This window comes from Scyliorhinus torazame, chromosome 4 (genome assembly GCF_047496885.1).
Source record: "Scyliorhinus torazame isolate Kashiwa2021f chromosome 4, sScyTor2.1, whole genome shotgun sequence".
In the NCBI taxonomy this organism is placed as follows: Eukaryota; Metazoa; Chordata; class Chondrichthyes; order Carcharhiniformes; family Scyliorhinidae; genus Scyliorhinus; species Scyliorhinus torazame.
In genome coordinates, this window is record NC_092710.1 from 268437361 (window position 1) to 268456053 (window position 18693).

Consider the following 18693-nt stretch of genomic DNA (forward strand, 5'->3'; position numbering starts at 1 on the left):
TTCTTAATTTGCATTAAAGCTCCTTACGTGGAAATTATTTATGGTGGCTATAGCATTCGTAAATAATTTGACATTGAACAAACGTGTGTTCATGACTTGTCATGAATGAGAACATCATTGCCTGCGTGTCATCAGATTTGAATTTGTCCTGCTCAGGATCGACCATCCTTGACTTTTTTTCCATTTCAATGAGAAATGGCTGATTCTTACACATAGCAAATTAAATTTGCTAATATATTTATAATTGATAAATTAAATTCTGTACCTGAAAAAAAGTGTTTTACTTCTGCTGTGGGATTTGGAACTGAGACTTTTATTTAAGGCAGCTTAAATCTTTACAAACAAAGGGTAGTGAATATGTGGAATTTTATCTACAGAATCCTGACAGTGCAGAAGGAAGCCCGCTGAAAGGGCACCCAGCTAGGCTAACTCTGCAATCTAACCCACCTTTGGACACGAAGGGGCAATTATAGCATGGCCACCTAACTTGCAGTCCATCTAAACTGCGCATCTTTGGACTGTGGGAAGAAACTGGAACACCTGGTTCATGATGCAGAGTGAGGCCAACCGCGTGGATTCAATTCTGGTACTGGCTGAGATTCTTGAAGGCCCCGCATTTTCAACTTTGGACCTCGCCTTAAGTGTGGTGATCCTCAGGTTAAATCACCACCAGCCAGCTCTCCTCCTTAAAGAGGGAAGCAGCCTTTGTTATCTGGACTGTGGGGTCTTTACTGTCTTGGCTCAATATGCTTGAATCCTTCTCTACCAATTCAGCAGTTTATAAATTAGTTTGAAAGACAATACTTTCCTCCTAGAAGCATAATAAGCAGAGTGTGCCATTTGAATCTATTCTTCCATTCAAAGTCATGGAGCATTATAGCACAGAGGGAGAGGCCCTTCAGTCCATCGTGTCTGCGCTGGCCATCAAATACCTAGCGATTCTAATTCCATTTTCCAGCACTTGCTCAGTAGCCTTGTATGCTATTGTTCATCTGAAAGCTTCTTAAATATTGTGAGGGTTCACGCCCCTACCATCCCTTTCGGGCAGTAAGTTCCAGATCCCACCACCCTCTGGCGTGAAAACATTTTTCCTCAAATCTTGTCTAAGTCTCCTGCCCCAACCATAAATCTATGCCCCTGGTTATTGACCCTGCGTCTGAGGGGAAGGTTTCTTGCTATCTACCCGATCTATGTCCCTCATAATTTTGTACACCTCAATCAGGGCCCCTCTCAGCCTTCTCTGCCAAAAGAAAAACATCCCAGCCTAACCAGTGCCTCTTCATAGCTGAAACACTCCAGCCCAGCAACATCCTGGTGAATCTCCTCTGCATTCTCTCCAGTATAATCATATCCTTTCTATACTGTAACAATCAGAACTGCACACAGTACTCTAGCTGTGGTCTAACTAGTGTTTTATACCGCTCCATCTTAACCTCCCTGCTCTTATATTCTATACCTCAGTTAATAAACGCATATATGCCTTCATTTTAAAGTGCCCGATTCTTTTTTCTTTCCCCAATTAAGGGGCAATTTAGCAAATCCATTCCACTTATCTGCACATCTTTAGGTTATAGGGGTGAGACCCATGCAGACACGGGGAGAATGTGCAAACGCCACACGGACAGAGACATAGGGCCGGGATTGAACCCGGGTTCTGGGTGCCGTGAGGGCCATATGCCTTCCTAACCACCTTATCCACCTGTCCTGCTGCCTTCAGGGACCTATGGTCATCTGCGAACTTACTGATCATACCCCCCACATTCACATCTAGATCATTAATGTACACTACAAACAGCACGGGACCCAGCACCGGTCCTTGAGGTACGCTACTGGGCACAGGCTTCACAGTCACAAAACAACCGTTGACCATTATCCTCTGCCTCCTGCCGCAAAGCCAATTTTGGATCTAATTTGCCAAATTGCCCTGGATCTATTGGTCTCTTACCTTCCTGATCAGTCTCCCATGCGGGACCTTGTCAAAAGCCTTACTGAAAAGTCCCTACACTAACTGCACTGTCCTCATCTACACACTTAGTCACCTCCTCGGACAATTCAATCAAGTAAGATCATGGCTGATCTGCATCCTAACTCTAGCCATGCACCTTGGCTCCATAGACATTAATATCCTTCTCGCAAAATACTATCAATCTCAGATTTGAAATTAGGGCTGGTTTAGCTCAGTGGGCTAGATAGCTGGTTTGTGATGCAGAACAAGGCCAGCAGCGCGGGTTCAATTCCCGTACCAGCTTTTCACAGTAACTTCCTACTTGTAACAATAAACAGTTATTGTTATTATTAATTGAGCAAGCACCAAGTAGTTTGAGAGGGGTAGTTACTGATGCACTGTTTCTCTTGGCTGGGAAATCTAGACAAGGGAGCACAGTTTCACGATAAGGGACCAATCATTTAGGACTGAGGTGTAGAGAAATTTCTTCACTTAAGAGGTTGTGAATCTTTGGAATTCTCAATCTCAGAAGTTAGTGGATGCTCCATGGTTGAATATATTTAGCAGGAATAGCATCTTTTTTATATGACAGCGTTGCTGCCGTAGTCTCTGGGGAAGTATTCAGTGAACCCGGTGGTGCTTTCCACACTGAAGATATGGAGACGGTTTTGGCAACACCTTAATTTGGGGTAGAATCAAAGTTGGCGCGGATCTGTGCAAACCACTTGTTTGAGCTGGCAAGACTGGATGCTATGTTTAGCGGATGTGAAGAGAAGGGGGTGGGATGGATGAGGGACTTGTTTTTGTAGGGGCGATTTGCGAGCTTGGAGGAGTTGTTTGAGTTTTCACAGGCAAAGGCTTTTAGGTACCTATAGGTTCGCAACTTCGCAAAAAAGGTCCTCTGTGGTGCCTCCTTCCTTGTTGGGTTTTGTCGTTGGCAGGGATGGAGGAAGGATGAACCTCGGGGATTTATAGTAGCATCATGGCAGAAGAGGCATTGTCTGTGGAGGGGGTGAAGGCTAAGTGAGAGGAGGAGTTGGGGTGGAGATGGAGGATGGGGTGTGGTGCGAGGCTCTTCGTAGGGTGAATGCAACATCGTCATGTGCAGCAACTATTGTATTCCAAGGAATCTCTTCTCATAATGTGATCCTTAGAATACACTTCTCCAAGGCCAATACCACCTCTCTGTGGCAGTCAGAACTATACATATTACTGCAGATATAGTCTAACTAGAGGATTTCGTAGGTGTGGCAAAATTTCCTAGCTTTCTAGTTATAAAGACAAACAGTTCATTAGCTTTTGTGATTTTTTTTTTTTGGTACCTGACCATTAAATTTTAATGGTCTATATATATATATATATATATATATATATATGGATTTGTCAATCTCTTTTGACCTCCACAGTCTGCCATTTTCACTCTTTAAATAATATGATGATCTACCCACTTATGGTCCAAGGTGGATGATCTCACATTTACCTGCATTCAAATCTATCTTCCATAGCTTTTGCCCATTCACCTAATCCATAAGTGTCACATTGTAATTTTATAGTGTTGTGCACAACACTTACTATGCCACCAATCTTTATGCCATTAGCAAACTTGGAATTGGCCGTTTATTGTGTCACTCCGAAATAAAGTGAGTAGTTGAAGCCCTAGCACAAATCCGTGTGGCACAACACAAATCACTTCTTTGAGATTCGCGTATACACCCATTATCCCTTCCATCACCTAGCCAATCTCCTGAGCAGGTCAATAATTTGCCTTCTATTCCATGAGCTTTCGGGCAGCATGGTGGTGCAGTGGTTAGCACTACTGCTTCATGGCACCGAGGACCCCAGTTCGAGTTCGATCCCGACCCCGGGTCACTGTCCATGCGGCGTTTGCACATTCTCCCCCTGTCTGCATGGGTCTCACCCCCACAACCTAAAAAGATGTACAGGCCAGGTGAATTGGCCACTCTAAATTGCCCATTAATTAGAAAAACTATTGGGTACTCTAAATTTATTTTCCTTAAAAACAATTCCATAAGCTTTAATTGTAATTTGTCGCTTTTGTGGAACCTTATTGAATGCCTTTGCAAGTCCAGATAAACTGCAAAAGCTAAGGGCCTTGACGATATTCCGTCAATGGAACTAAAGACATGTGTTCGAGAACTTGCTGTGCCCTTTGTTAAGCTGTTCCAGTACAGTTACAACACTGGGATCTACCTGGTAATGTGGAAAATTGTCCTGGTGTGTCCTGCACCCAAAAAACAGGACAAATCCAACCTGACCAATTACCTGTTCATCAGTCTACTCTCCATCATCAGTAAATTCTTACTGCAGCTATTCAAGGCCTTGGTGAGACCACACCTGGAGTATTGCGTACAGTTTTGGTCTCCTTATCTAAGAAAGGATATACTTGGCATAGAGGAATAAGTGCAGTGGAAATTGATGAGTTTGATTGCTGCGATGGCAGGATTGACCTACGAGGAAAGATTGGGTCAACTGGGCCTGTATTCACTCAAATGTAGAAGAATGAGAGGGGATCTGATTGAAATGTATAAAATTCTGACAGGGCTGGACAGATTGGATGCAGCGATCTTGTTTCCCCTGGTTGGGGGGAGGGCGCGGTGTTCCTGAAACAAGGGGCCACAATCTCAGGATACGGGGTAGGCCATTTAGGACTGAGGTGAGGAGAGATTTCTTCACTCAGGGTGGCGAACCTGTGGAAATCTCTACTACAGAAGGCTGCGGAGGCCAAGTCACTGAATATTTAAGGAGGAGATAAACTTCTAGACTCTAAAGGTGTCAAAGGGTATGGGGAGAGCGTGAGAGTATGGTGTTGAGATGGCAGATCAGTATTGAAGACTCAAACGGCTGAATGGCCTCCTCTTCCTATTTTGTATGTTTCTAAGTGAAGAAAGGGGTCATCAATAGTGCTATCAAGCGGCACTTGCTTAGTAATAATCTACTCTCTGCTGTTTGGAGTCAAAGAGAGAGTACAGGAGGGAGCTCGAGAACCTAATGGCATGATGTATTGACAACAATCTCTCCCTCAATGTCAGCAAAACAGGAGCTGGTCATCGACTTCAGGAAGCGAAGTGTCGTATATGCCCCTGTCTGCATCAATGGTGCTGTGGTGGAGATAGTTGGTAGCTTCAAATTCCTAGGTATAAACATCATCAACAATCTGTCACGGTCCATCCACATCGACACTACGAACAAGAAGCACAGCGCCTATACTTCCTTAGGAAATGCGGCGTGTCCACATTGACTCTTAACAATTTTTATAGATGCACCATAGAAATCATCCTATCTGGCTGCATCACAGTCTGGCATGACAACTGCTCGGCCCAAGACTGTAAGAAACTACAGAGAGTTGTGAACACAGGCCTGTCCATCATCCGAAACTGCCTCCCATCCATTGACCACTGCCTTGGGAAAGTGGGCAGCATAATCAAAGAGGCTTCCCACACGGGCTATTCTCTCCTCCAACCTATTCCATTGGACAAACTTCTGAGAACATGCACCAGCAGATTCAACAACAGCTTCTTCTCTGCTGTTAACAGACTCCTGAATGACTCTCTTACGGACTGAACTGATCTCTCTACGTTTCTTCAAGAATCCATCATAGATCATACAATTCCTACAGTGCAGAAGGAGGCCATTCGGCCATCGAGTCTGCACCGGCCCTTGGAAAGAGCACCCTACTTAAGCCCCACCTCCACCCTATTCCCTGTTATGGGCGAAGCTTTTCAGAACCCCAAAATGTATCATGGAGTTCAACCAACCTCTCCCTTTAATGGATTTGTTGCTTTTCCGAGCACACAGCATTTTCCCTAGGTGTGGGATTACAATTATGGACACGTGGGTTTTTAAACACAAAACACCGTTTATTCCATGAACTCAACTTAACATCTTAAATAAACATTGGATCTCTTAACACCCCTTACTTCAAAGATAACTCAGAAAATATTGCAACAGTAAATAATTCCTTAAAATGTTCCTTCAAACTTCCAAGAGACTTAACACCTTTAAACAGTATCACATCAGGTTAAAGGATATATATATTTTCTGTAGAATGGCAGAGACATATTAGCTTGGTTGCCTTCAGCTCCAGCAAAACAGCCAGGCACTTTTAAACTGCTTTCAGCAAAGCCAGCCAGGCATTTTTTAAGCTGCAAAACCAAACTGCAAAACTTGCAGCTCTCTGGAAACACACAGACACACAAACACTGCTTTTAAACTAACTGCAAAACCAAACTGCAAAATGGCTGAACTGAGCTGAGCTCCACCCACTTTATGACATCACTGTTTTCTTAAAGGTACATTGCTTAAACATCCAGTTCGTAAAGGCACTCTCGCATGACACCTCCCCCCAAGAAAAAATAAATAAACCATCAACTTCAAGATGGTTTCATTTTTCACTTTTGCACCATCCACTAAGAAATCTACACAGTAAATATACCTTTTTGTTTTAAAAAAAACAACACATGCAAACAGGTATAATAATATAGTCCATTTTTCTTTATTCTTCTTCCTCCAACCGAAATACTTCGCGATTGTCAGTCTCTTTGAACAAAGTCTCTGCACGATCCATCCATTCCTCTACTCCTCAGCATTTCTCTTCAGAATCAGATAATTTAGTTCAATCTGACCACAGAGTCCCTTGAAATTCTCCAATACAGGAACATTGGTGATCACAGCTTTCAGGCAGTCAAATGGCTGTTGAAAGTCCGCTGTCCATTGACATTTTTGAGGTTTCTTTAGCAAGTCCATCAGTGGAGTAATCACACCACAAAACATTTGCACAAATGTTTGATCAAATTCATTCATGCTAAGAAATTGCATTATTTCCCTTCGTCTTGAAGGTATCGAAAACTCCTCAAGGAAAGTGATTTGCGCTTCTCCAAATTCACTTTCGGCTAGGTTCATCACCAAACCCGCCACCTGAAGTCGATCGAAGAACTCCTTACGATGTTTTAAAGGTTCTTTCCATGTCTGGAAGTTGTAAATAAAAGCAGATTGTCCCACTTTCTCCATGCAATCCTTCAATGGTGGGACAGGATAAGAGTCCGTTCTTGTAACTGCATTCACCTTTCTATAGTCCACACACAACTGTTGGGTACCGTCTGGTTTAGGTACCATCACTATGGGTGAGCTCCATTGGCTGCAACCCACTTCAATTATGCCATTTGTAAGCATACTCTCAATCTCTCTGTTAACCTGTGCCAATTTTAAAGGATTAAGTCTATATGGATGTTGTTTGATAGGAACAGCATTTCCCTCATCTACATTAGATATAGCCATTTTAGTACTTCCCAATTTATCTCTACAGACTTGCCCATGTGATATCAATAACTCTTTCAGGTCAGTTCATTTTTCCTCTGGAAGGTGACTTAACAATTCATCCCACTTTTTAAGAACATCCTCATTTTCCAATTTAATTTGAGGTATGTCAAATTCACAGTCATCTGGATTTGGTTTGTTACTTTGGGTTAGAACCTCCTATTTCTCTCCTTTCCTTTCAAAGAACCTTTTAACCATATTCACATGACACACTCGGTCAGTCTTCCTTCTATCTGGTGTTTTTACCACATATTTCACCTCACTTAATTTCCTTTCAATCTGATACGGTCCACAAAACCTAGCTTTTAAAGGCTCCCCTACCACTGGTAACAACACTAAAACTTTATCCACACTGGCAAAACTACGAACTTTGGATTTCTTGTCCGCTACCCGTTTCATCACATTTTGTGCAACTTTCAAATGTTGTCCAGCCAATTCACCTGCTCTATTTAATCATTCCCTAAAATTTGACACGTAATCCAGTAGTGTAATTTCCGATTTCTCACCCACCAATTTTTCCTTAATCAGTTTAAGTGGTCCTCTTACCTTATGACAAAAATTAGTTCAAAAGGACTGAATTTGATAAACTCATTAGGTGCATCCCTAATTGCAAACAATACGAATGGAATTCCTTTATCCCAATCCTCTGGATAATCTTGACAATACGCCCTCAACATTGCCTTTAATGTCTAATGCCACCTTTCTAACGCTCCCTGCTATTCTGGATGGTACGCAGTTGATTTAAATTGTTTTATTCCTAAGCTATTCATAACTTCTTTGAATAACTTTGAAGTAAAATTCGTTCCATGATCTAATTGAATTTCTGTGGGTAGTCATTATTTAGTAAAGAATTTATGTAACTCCTCCACAATCCTTTTAGGTGTAATATTACGTACTGGAATGGCCTCTGGAAACCTAGTATACACATCCATTATAGTCAAAAGATATTGATTCCCACTTTTTGTTTTGGGAAGCGGTCCTACACAATCAATTATGACCCTCATAAAAGGTTCCTCAAATGCTGGAATGGGTATTAAGGGCGCTGGTTTTATCGCTGCTTGACGTTTCCCTATCACTTGACATGTGTGACGTGATTGACAAAATTTAACTACATCTTTATGTAGTCCAGGCCAATAAAAATGTTTCTGGATTTTAGCTTGAGTTTTCCTTATTCCCAAATGACCTCCCACTGGTACCTCATGTGCAACTCGCAACACCTCCTTTCTATATCCTACCGGCAATACTACTTGATGAACCTCTGCCAACTTTTCATCCCCCTGCATATGTACAGATTTCCATTTTCTCATCAAGACATCATTTTTACGGTAATAACAATTTGGTATACTCTCAGATTCCTCCTCCGTATACTCTCAGATTCCTCCTCCATATATGCTTTCTGATATATCGATTTTATTTCTACATCTTTCTGTTGTAACTCCGCCAATTTTCCTGAACTAAAAATATCCGCCTCATCCTCCACCTGTTCTTGTTCTTTTTCAACCATCAGATCAAAAATCGTTTCTGATAATTGCACTTCAACTTCATCTTCACTCTTTGATTTCTCCTCTTGTCTTAACCTGTGACTTTGCGACCTTGTTATTACACAATCCGGAAAAATCCCAGGATATTTGTCCTTCAACACTTCAGTTGACTGATTTTTCACTGGCTTATCAACCACAGTAGGCATCACTCCCACCTGCAACCCAGCTATATCATTACCCAAGATAAACTGTATTCCTGGACAAGATAGTTTATCTAATACTCCTACTACCACTTCACCACTTTTCACTGGACTTTCCAACCTTACCTTATATTATGGAATGCTACTCCGCTCACCCTGAATTCCACATATCACCACCTTTTCTGGCAACGTCCTTCCCAAACTACATAATTCCTCATGTCTTATCATTAAAAATTGACTAGCCCCTGTATCTCTTGAAATTGTGACTTCTTTACCTGCTCCTCCTGATACACATGAGTAAACTTTAACCACACAAGTAAATTCTTTAAAGACATCTGGCACCTTCTTAACAATTACTTCTTGAACAGGCTGTGCAATCGTTTGCACCTCCTTCGCTTCCCTTGGGCTTTCCTTTACCACTCTAACAAACCCTACTGTCTTATCCTGTTTTACCACATCAGCCTTCCCAGTGCTTTTCTTCAACCACCAACACTGTGATTTTACATGGCCTACTTTATTACAGTGAAAACGTTTGAAACTTTTCATTTCTTTTCCACACTCCTGGATTTCTTTTTTAATCTAAGGTACACTCTCTTTATTGTCTCCCATCAGACCACCTTTACCTTTACCACTTGAGTATTTCTCATGTCCCCAGTTTCTATCCCTCACCGGCTGAAACTGATTTCGGAAACCAATCTTTGATTTATAAACTAATTTATAATCATCTGCCATTTCCACTGCTAATCTCACAGTTTTAACCCTCTGTTCTTCCACATGAGTTCTCATTACATCAGGAATTGAATTTTTAAACTCCTCCAAAAGTATAATTTCTCTGAGAGCTTGATATGTTTGGTCTATTTTCAAAGCCCATATCCACCTATCAAAATTACTCTGTTTGAGCCTTTCAAACTCCATGTATGTTTGACCAAATTCTTTCCTTAAATTTCTAAACCTTTGTCTGTAAGCTCCAGGCACTAGCTCATATGCACTTAAGATGGATTTCTTCACCTCCTCATACGTTCCAGATACCTCCTCCGGTAGTGATGCAAACACTTCACTAGCTCTACCTACCAGCTTTGTTTGAATCAGTAACACCCACATGTCCTGTGGCCATTTCATTTGTTTAGCTACCTTCTCAAATGAAATGAAAAATGCTTCCACTTCCTTCTCGTCAAACCTTGGCAACGCTTGGACATATTTAAATAGATTCCCTCCAAGCTTTCGACTCTGACGCTCTTTCTCACTATCCTCATCACTATCATCCAACTGTACGTTTCCCTTTACATCTGCCAATTTTAACTGATTGTCATATTTCCTGGCCATTTTCTGAAGTTCAAACTCCCTCTCTTTATCTTTTTGTTCTGCTAGGGCTATTCTTTTCTCCTTTCTTCTCTCTCCTTTTCTTTTTCCTCTCTCTCTTTCTCTTTCCTCTCTCTCGCTCTCATATTTCAGCCGCTTTAGTTCTTTCTGATGTTCCATTTGTTTAATTTGCAACTGAATTTTTGCCATTTCCAGTGAGTCAAACTCTATCTCAGGAAACTTTAAATGCTTAACCACTGCCATAATTACCTCATCTTTTCGCATTTTATCAGGTAAGGTTAAATGCAATGTTTTTTGCCAAATCTAACAGTCTGCGTTTCGTTACTGCCCGTAAAGTACTACGTGTGACATTCTCCACCCCCAAAAACTTCTGGGCCTCTGAAAGAGCCATTGTTCACAACACTCTCCCCACTTAAACTAAAATACCACACCGGAAAAGCAACAATCCTTCACTGTCTTTAAGTTCACAAAAGCCAATCCAATGAATAGACTTTTCTCCCCCTCGAGCCCCCAATTGTTATGGGGGAGGCTTTTCAGAACCCCAAAATGTACCATGGAGTTCAACCAACCTCTCCCTTTAATGGATTTGTTGCTTTTCTGAGCACACGGCTTTTTCCCTAGGTTTTGGATTACAATTATGGACACGTGGGTTTTTAAACACAAAACACCGTTTATTCCATGAACTCAACTTAACATCTTAAATAAACATTGGATCTCTTAACACCCCTTACTTCAAAGATAACTCAGAAAATATTGCAACAGTAAATAATTCCTTAAAATGTTCCTTCAAACTTCCAAGAGACTTAACACCTTTAAACAGTATCACATCAGGTTAAAGGATATATATATATTCTGTAGAATGGCAGAGACATATTAGCTTGGTTGCCTTCAGCTCCAGCAAAACAGCCAGGCACTTTTAAACTGCTCTCAGCAAAACCAGCCAGGCACTTTTTAAGCTGCAAAACCGAACTTCAAAACGTGCAGCTGTCTGGAGACACACACAACTGCTTTTAAATTAACTGCAAAACCAAACTGCAAAATAACTGAGCTGAGCTCCACCCACTCTATGACATCACTGTTTTCTTAAAGGTACATTGCTTAAACATCCAGTTCTTAAAGGCACTCTCGCATGACACCCCGTAACCCAGTAACGCACCTAATCTTTTTAACACTAAGGGGCAATTTATCATGCCCAATCCGCCCAGCGTGCACATCTTTGGACTGTGGGAGGAAACCAGAGCATCAGGAGGAAACCCGCGCATATACAGGAAGAAAGTGCAAACTCCACACCCGAGGCTGGAATTGAACCCGGGATCCTGGAGCTGTGAGGCAGCAGTGCTAACCACTGAGCCACCCAGTTCTCTACAGTGGTAGTACTATATTCCGTATGTTTCACCCGATGTCTGTGTCTATGTATTTATATTGTGTACTTATCGGATGTCCTATGTATGGAGCGACCTGCTTGGACTTTACGCAGAATAATATTTTTCACTGTACCTCTGGACCCATGACAAATCTAAATCTGGAGTCCTATTTAGCACAAATGAAGATGGATGTGGTGGTTGGAGATCAATCATCTCAGTTCCAGGACATTACTGCAGGAGTTCCTCAGGACAGTGTCTGAGGCCCAACCAATTTCAGCTGCTTCATCAATGACCTTCCTTCCAACATAATATCAGGATGTTTGCTGATGATTGCACAGTGTTCAGTACCATTCAGACTCCTAAGATGATGAAGCAATCCATGCCAAAATGTAGCAATACATGAACATTGTCCAAGCTTGGGCTGACAAGTGGCAGGTAACATTCATGCCACACAAGTGCCAGGCAATGACCATCTCCAGCAAGAGCGAATCTAAACATCGCTCCTTGACATTCAATGGCATGATCATTGCTCAATGCCCCATATCAACATCTTGACCAGAAACTGACCTGGACCAGCCATATAAATACTGTAGCTACAAGATCAGCTCAGAGATCATTAATTCTGCGGCAAGTCACTTATCTCCTGTCTCCCCAAAACATGTCCACCATTTACAAGGCACAAATCAGGAGTGTGATGGAACACGCTCCACTTGCCTGGCTGAATGCAACTCCAACAGCACTCAAGCAACTTAGCACCATCCAGGACAAAGCAGGTTGGCACCATCCAGGACAAAGCAGCCTGCTTGATTGGTACCTCATCCCCAAACATCCATTCCCTCAATCACCAATGTACAGTGGCAGTAATGTGTACCATCTACAACACTACAAGTTATTCACCATCCTGACTTGAAAATATATTTGGGAAATGTATTGCCGTTCCTTAACTGTTGTTGGGTCAAATTCCTGGAACTCCTAATAGTACTGTGAATGTAACCACATCATATGGAATACACCGGTTCCAGGCATCACCTCACTAGCACCTTCTTAAGGGCAATTAGGGATGTGCTAGCGACGCCACATTCTTCAATGAAAAAAAAATCCAAAGGCATTTCCATGTCTTCATACTTGAGCTACTTCCTCCACAACATTGTTTTGGTTCATTAGACATAACCCACCCTTTACAAATTCACTTTGGCTTGCTCATCATTTTAAATTTCTCCAAGTATGCATTCATTTTGCCCTTCCTTAATTATAGATTCCCAAAATATGGCACACCATATTTTAAGACTAACAGGTCTGTACTTACCTGGATTTCTTCTCTTGCACCCTCTTTTTATAAAGTATTAGTGTTATTTGTAATTTTCAAATTAAAGGGAACAATTCCAGAATCAGGAAAGCTTTCGAAGATTAAGGCTAAAGCATCTGCAATTTCCTCTGGTGTGGAAGCTGTCATGTTCTGGAGATGTGTCAATCTTTAGTTTCATAATTTGTTGAATCCCGTTTTCGCACTTGAGTCCATCAAGTAACTTCGTCTCATCACATATGACATCTTTCTACCAAATACTGAAGGGCAATTTATGTATTCTTTGTTGAACAAAATTATTACTTAATATTTAGCCCAAATACATTGTTCAACTTTCTCAAATCTTTTTAAATATTGATAAAATATTGTCTCGCTCTCATATGCATTTTATTTCAGTCCCAGGACATCGCTGCGGGAGTTTTTCATGGTAATGTCCTAGGCCCAACCATTTTCAGCTGCTTCATCAATGATTTTCCCTCCATCGCAATGTCAGAAGTGGGAATGTTTGCATATGGTTGCACAATCTTCTCCACCATTGGTGACTCTTCAGATACTGAAAAGGTCTGTGTTTGTATCGATCAAGACCTGGACATCATCCAGGCTTGGGCTGACAAGTGGCAAGTAGCAAGTAGCATTGGTGCCACACAAATGCCAGGCAATGACCATCTCCAACAAGAGAGAATCTCTGACTTTGAGAGATCTGGGCGTGCAGGTCCACTGATTTTTGAAAGTGGCAACACAAGTGGACACGGTAGTCAAGAAAGAATACGGAATGCTTGCTTTCATTAGATGCATCGAGTATAAAAACTGGCAAGTCATGCTATAGTTGTATATAATTTGGTACGGCCATATTTGGAATATTGCGCACAATTCTGGTCACCACACTACCAGAAGGATGTGGAGGCTTTGGAGAGGGTGCAGAGGAGGTTTACCATGATGTTGCCTGGTCTGGAGGGTGTTAGCTGTGTGGAGATACTGAATAGAGACTGATGTTTTGATTAGAAAGACAGAGGTTGAGAGGTGACCTGATAGAGGTCTACAGGATTATGAGGGGCATGGATGGAGTGCATGGGCAGGTACTCTTTCCCAGGGTGGAGGGGTCAGTCACCAGGGGGCATAGGTTTAAGGTCCATGGGGCAAGTTTAGAGGAGATGTACAAGGCAGGTTTTTTACACAGAGGGTGGTGAGTGCCTGGAATGTGTTGCCAGGGGAGGATGTGGAAGCAGATACATTAATGGCGTTCAAAAGGCTGTTGTTCAAAATACATGGATAGGATGGGTATAGAGGGATACGGCACAAGGAAGTGCTGAAGGTTTTGATCAAGGTTGGTATCATGACCGGTATAGGGTTGGAAGGCCGAAGGGCCTATTCCTGTGTTTTATTGTTCTTTGTTCTAACCATCTCCTTTGATATTCAATGGCATTACCATTGCTGAATTCTCCACTATCAACATCTTTGGGAGTTATCATTGACTAGAAACTGAACTAGACTTGTCATACAAATACTGTGGCTACAAGAGAAGGTCAGAGGCTGACAATCCTGACACCCAAAGCCTGGTGACCATCTACTAAGCACAACTCAGGAGTGTGATGGAATGCTCTTCACTTGCCTGGATGACTGCAGCTCCAGCAACTCTTGAGCAGCTTGACACTATCCAGGACAAAGCAGTCCACTTGATTGACGCTACATCCATCACCTTAAACGATCACTCCCTCCACCACCAATGCACAATGACAGAAATGTTTACCATCTACAAGATGCACTGCTATATTTCATCAAGGCTCATTTAACAGCACCTTCCAAACCCACAATCTCTACCACCCAGAAAGACAAGGGCAGAAGATGCATAATAACACTACCACCTGTAAGTTCCCCTCTATGCCACTCACCATCCTTACTTGTAACTATATCACCGTTCCTTCACTGTCACTGGGTCAAAATCCTGGAACTCCATTCCTCACAGCATTATGGGCGTATCTACACCCCATGAACTGCAGCCTTTCAAGGTGGCTCACCACCATCCTTCTTAAGGGCAGTTAGGCATGGGCAGTAAATGCTGGAATAGCCAGTGATGCTACAAGAGCAGGTCTTGAAAGAATGCATTTTAAAAATCTGAAATGTATGGTTGCATTTTAATTCTGTGGCTAATATTAAAACTTCCAGTGAGTGAGTGTGTCAACGATGTTTTATAAGAACGTCATCATACAATATGTTATCATTTGAGCAGGTTTTTTCCAAACCTGATGGCTTGGGCTTTTGTATGGAGTCATGAGACCATCAAAATTGCTTTTGAGTTGTCACTGGCTTGTCTGGTCAAGTGGTCTCGTTCTGTGCTGTAAACATTCTAGGCTTTTATATTCCACAGTTCTATTCCATTTAGGTGCTGGTTTAGCAATGTGGGCTAAACAGCTGCCTTGTAATGCAGAACAAGGCCAGCAGCGCAGGTTCAATTCCCGTACCGGCCTCCCCAAACAGGCGGCGGAATGTGGCGACTAGGGGCTTTTCACAGTAACTTCATTGAAGCCTACTTGTGACAATAAGCAATTATTATTATCAATGTGCACATTCACGTATTTCCAGATTATCCAATGAAAGTGCAGTGGCAGATCATGTTGATCCCATTTTTTCAGCTTTCCAGTGGGCTAGGGAAAATTTATGTTTGCAGCAAGAAAGAAACCTAAAGATAGAAGTAAAGTTAAAGTAATTTTAATATTTGTGCTTATTTTTTTACTTAGGATGGATTTTCTCTTGTAGTTTTGTCATTTACAAATTTGTGGTGTGGCACTACCTTTTCTTGGCTGGAAACCTGACAGGAGAAGCTGTCTCTCATTTGTGAGTTTCTTAGCAGGAAGCAGTTCCGTAGTTTTCCTTATCTTTGGAGATTTTATTTTGGCTTACATAATTTGGCTAATTCAGTTGGGACAGAGAGCTCCAAACCATAGAGAATAGTGTATGGAATGTTATGGGGCTCATGGTTGCTCCTACACTGTACTATGGAGTCCAGTACTTGTTCCCTTGGAATTCGATATAGAATGGTATTAGGCAGGCCAGGTGAGACTTGTAATAGATTACAACCTAACGTTTAAACAAATAATTTTGGAAAGGTGATATATTGATAATTTAATTTAAATTGTATTAAACATACTCATTGTATTGTATCTAATGCTTTTGCTTTTTGGTTTGATGTTTATGGATTTATGCCAATATTTTCTCTTTGAAAAGCACCTAATACTATGAAAAAAAAATTCACGCCATCATTTTACAATCAACATATCAGTGAAATCCTAATTTTGTTGCAGTTAATCAAAACCCTGAGTGAAAAATTTGAGAATCGTCCTGTACTTTACCAACTCCATTATGTTATAGTCTGCACCATCCAAATCTGCATGCCCGTTGAATTATCAATGAGTATAATTTGTGCTCATAATTTGTCAGAAGAGAAAGAAAACTGTCAAAACTGTGCTACCGCAGCATGGTTAAACACAAGTTTTCACCTGTGTCATGGATGCCTAGTCAGCTCTCCATCGTGGTTAAGACGCTGGACCACATGCCATAACGTTTTTAATTTTAATGGGGTGCGGAAAGATCTATTCATTCCAGGAGTGATAATATAAGAAATAGGGCTTGGTTATTTTATAAACAAACTTTATTAAAAGAAAAGAAAAGAAAACACTATCTAAACTTTTACTTCAGTTCCAACACTAACAGATTGAATGCACTTTCTTAACCTTGACACATTAGTTCTCATTAATCAACCGTGGGGGTGGCATGGGGCGCAGTGGTAAGCACTGGGACTACTGCGCTGAGGACCGTGGTTCAAATCCTGGCCTTGGGTCACTGTCCGTGTGAAGTTTGCACATTTTCCCCGTGTCTGCGTGGGTTCACCCCCACAACCCAAAGATGTGCCGGTTAGATGGATTGGCCATGCTAATTGCCCCTTAATTGGAAAAAATAATAACTGAGAACTCTAAATTTATTTTTTAAAAACAACACTGTACATGAACATGTAGCTCTTGTTCCACTTACACAAACAGACACGGCAATACTTGCATTTACAAAGCAATTTTCTTCTGATCAGGACATTTGTTCAGAACCTTTTCCCAGGTCTGCTTTGGTAGCAACTGTCGTGACCTCTCTGCTCGGTTTCCATAGCCTTCTCTGTAACTGTTCAAAACTGCATTTTGTGTGTCTCTCTCTTTAAGCTTCGCCCAGCTCCTCAAACAGAAGTTCGCCCTTGAGGTGGCCAAACTTGAATCTATTATTGTTGTCTTGGCTGATTGCCCCCTCTCGTTTAGACAAAAGAACAGAGCTATACCATTTATATGCAACCAACCTTCCACTGATGGACAAATAGGTCATCAGACTCTGTGATGGACTGATGGCTGGTCAAACAAGGTTGTCCCAAATGACAATGGATCTTGAGCGGATCATCCTGGCTGAACTGAGGCATCCTGTGTATTTTCACAAATGATGTTAAGTCTGAATGGGGCAAGGTAATGGGGTACATCCCTCTGTCTCTGCTGCTGGCAGTCTTTTCTGTCTGGTTAACACCTAAATTGCCTGCCACATCTTGGACCCCATATCTGGACCCAAGTTCCTATACCTCCCTATCATGGCGCCTGTGAATACCTACTGTCAGTCATGTTCTTTGAGAAGATGTTGAGCAGCAGATTCTTTATTTATCACATAAGGCAAATCTTGTACTCCACAACTAACTTTTTAAGGGAATAAAATTGCATGGCGAACTTTGAATTAAAGAAAATACAACTGAAGAAACCATCCTGCTAAAAAGCATACTTCAGACCTGACCCTGCCACACTCTATCTCTTGTTCCAAGCTACTTGATAGGATCCCGGAAAATAGAAATTAGTTGTGTTTGTGTAACCTTGCTCATTGTCCCTACAGAAAGAAAGGGCCTCAATTATGTTTGAAATGGGAGTTCTAGCAGATGCATCTCTTTAATTGCATCTTTTTCTAAAATATCAGTTCTCTGGTCATATTTGTGAACTGAACCCTTTTCTACCAATAGTGTTCTGATGAAGCTGTGACATTTTGCTTGACCATTTAATATATTTTGATGTCCTCTGCCAAATTGATCAAATACAGAGGGAATGAATAATGAAAACCATCCTCATTTGTATGATAGGCTGTACAACCCGATGCTGCTCTTTTTGCTTCCCCTCCTTGAAGGTTTCAAAATGCAGATTTCATTTGAGTTACTCATACTCTGAGGAAAATATAAAAATGCTGTCAGTTTTAAATATTGAATATCTATGAAATAAAAATGAAGTATCCTGACAGGGCTCTGAAAAATCTGTGTTCCCTCTGCTTAGCAGCAAGATTGTTTTATTTTCATCCAAGGGATTTTCACCATGTCATATTTAACCCAATGTCTCGACAACAACTTGCAGTTATATAGTGCATTTAATGAATTGAAGCATCCTAAGGCACTTCATATGGGCATTGCCAAACAAAATGTGAAACCAAGCCACATAAAATATTTGGACAAAGTCTTGGCCAAAAAGGTGGGTTTTCAGGAGCATCTTAAATGAGGGGAGAGGGGCAGAGTGGATTATGGAGGGAAGTCCAGAGCTTAGGACCCAGGCAGCTGAACCGAAGAGGTTGGCTGGAGTGCGTTAAAATAGTCAAGTCCAGAAGTGGTGTCATGTGAGTGTCCCTTTAAGAAAGGGTTTTGTCTTATCACATGGCTTCAGTGATGTCAATGTTTGGGTGGAGCTGGGCCGTG

At 41.5% G+C, this 18693-nt stretch overlaps 1 protein-coding gene across 3 annotated transcripts in view; it reads left to right on the forward strand.

Moving 5' to 3' along the window:
• The window catches only part of rngtt (RNA guanylyltransferase and 5'-phosphatase), a 520247-nt gene that overhangs the window by 429415 nt on the left and 72139 nt on the right, over positions 1–18693 (forward strand). The window lies entirely within an intron of this gene.